Source organism: Nerophis lumbriciformis, linkage group LG11 (assembly GCF_033978685.3).
Source record: "Nerophis lumbriciformis linkage group LG11, RoL_Nlum_v2.1, whole genome shotgun sequence".
Lineage (NCBI taxonomy): Eukaryota > Metazoa > Chordata > Actinopteri > Syngnathiformes > Syngnathidae > Nerophis > Nerophis lumbriciformis.
Window position 1 is genome coordinate 50,808,328 of NC_084558.2, and position 2,500 is coordinate 50,810,827.

Here is a 2,500-nt window from a genome sequence, read left to right on the forward strand (position 1 = left end):
ATATATATGTGTATATATTTGGTGTATATATATGTGTATATATATGCATATATAAATATAAATATATATATAAATACATATATATATATTCTGTTTTATACAAAAAAGCTAATGCTCTATATAGTTATATTATATATATATATATATATATATATATATATATATATATATATATATATATATATATATATATAATACTGTATATATAAATTATAGGAAGAAATCTGTAAAATGAAAAATATATATATTTTTATTTTTTACGTACTTGTATTCCATATATTTGATCCTCTGCATAAAACAATGAAGTCACACACGCGTCCATGCAAGATGGTCAACGTGGTCAACACGCCGCCTGTCCTCGCGCTTCCGACAAGTCCGCTCTGACGTCTGAAACCACCGAGCGCCGCTGTCATTCACTCCGGGCCCGCCACGTCAAATCCCAACAACCGTCGCCGTGGCAACCAAGGTCAGCCGAGGCTGCGGCGCTCCCCCGGCAACCTGTTTGCAGAGGAACCATCACCTCCGTGGTCGCTGCTCGGCTGTCGAGGAAACGCTTTATGGCGCACGTTGAAAACCTCAAACAAGAAAACCTTCACAAGCTCATCACATGTAAAGAGAGCCATGCAAAATGTGACAAGGACATACTGTATGTCCTCAACAAGTATGGGACGTCCTCCAAAATGCACACTATTTCAGGGCCGAGCAGCTACACAACAGCTAAGCACACAATAGCGCACAAGCTCGACAGGCGTATAATAATCAAAGGAACATTGCAGTGTGAAATCCCACACTTGTCAATACAAACAAGGATCAAATCAAGCAGAAAGAAGCGTATTAGAAAGTATCCAGTAACAAACGTGTCCGCACCATTCAATTTAATGAATCATTGTGGCCGCCGGGTGTCTCCAAAAGACGGATAGCACTCCACTTCAACTTAAAGACAGCATAAGTCCATTTCAGACGGTTAATAATGAATAGGTGAGTGTTTTTCACAGCTGCCATTGCTGTGTTTGACTTATTTCACTTGATCAAACCGTTCCTAACATTCCACACCACTAAATAATACAAGTATGAGTAGTTTGTACTGATCAATGTTGGCACGGACCAACACTCAGGGCTACAATGGGACACTCCTAATAGTAATATTCCATGATATTGTCATCAGGCACCTACACGGACAACTACTTTGGCCCTGTTCACCTTCAGAAAGGTTCACGCAGCGTCCGTCAAACGTCTGGACACACTTTGGCATCCTGTGGAATGAAAGTGCGTAATAAAAATAATAATAATAATAATAGATTTTATTTGTAAAAAGCACTTTACATTGAGCAAAAGTGCTACAGTGTATTTAAAAATAAATAAAAAGATAATACAAATAAATAAAACTAGAACTAGCACGCATATACCTAAAAAAAAAGTAAAAAAAAAAAAAAGAAGGGTTGGCAACACTAAAATGGGCCCTAGTGTGTGAATGTGAGTGTGAATGTTGTCTGTCTATCTGTGTTGGCCCTGCGATGAGGTGGCGACTTGTCCAGGGTGTACCCCGCCTTCCGCCCGATTGTAGCTGAGATAGGCTCCAGCGCCCCCCCGCGACACCAAAGGGAATAAGCGGTAGAAAAATGGATGGATGGATGGGTTTTGAAGCCTGTTTTAAAAGCACCCACAGTCTGTGGTGCCCTCAGGTGGTCAGGGAGAGCGTTCCACAGACTGGGAGCGGCGGAGCAGAAAGCCTGGTCTCCCACCGTCTCCAAACTTTGACTTTTGACTGCACAGAAGTCCAAAGATGTTTGAAGGAGTTTTTGACAGAGAAAATATAAAAATGTTCAAACTTCAAGTAGCGTTCTTTGCCGTCATACAAGTGTAAAAATAAGTTAAGCACTGATCATTGTAAAACCCCCACTAGCTTGACTGGTACTGAGCATAGGGCTGGGCGATTGATTGATTGATTGATTGATTGATTGATTGATTGACACGTGCGTGCGTGTCAATCAATCAATCAATCAATCAATTTTTTTGCAAATAATAATTAATTTATTATTTCATGGCTGCAACACGTGCCAAAGTAGTTGGGAAAGGGCATGTTCACCACTGTGTTACATGGCCTTTCCTTTTAACAACACTCAGTAAATGTTTGGGAACTGAGGAGACACATTTTTGAAGCGGAATTCTTTCCCATTCTTGCTTGATGTACAGCTTAAGTTGTTCAACAGTCCGGGGGTCTCCGTTGTGCTATTTTAGCCTTCATAATGCGCCACACATTTTTGATGGGAGACAGGTCTGGACTGCAGGCGGGCCAGGAAAGTACCCACACTCTTTTTTTTACGAAGCCAGGCTGTTGTAACACGTGCTGAATGTGGCTTGGCATTGTCTTGCTGAAATAAGCAGGGGCGTCCAAGAAAAAGACGGCGCTTAGATGGCAGCATATGTTGCTCCAAAACCTGTATGTACCTTTCAGCATTAATGGTGCCTTCACAGATGTGTAAGTTACCCATGTCTTGGG

At 41.1% G+C, this 2,500-nt stretch overlaps 1 protein-coding gene across 4 annotated transcripts in view; it reads right to left on the reverse strand.

Moving 5' to 3' along the window:
- mast4 (microtubule associated serine/threonine kinase family member 4) overlaps positions 1 to 2,500 on the reverse strand; it is a 302,344-nt gene that overhangs the window by 155,046 nt on the left and 144,798 nt on the right. The gene's annotated exons all lie outside the window — the stretch shown is intronic.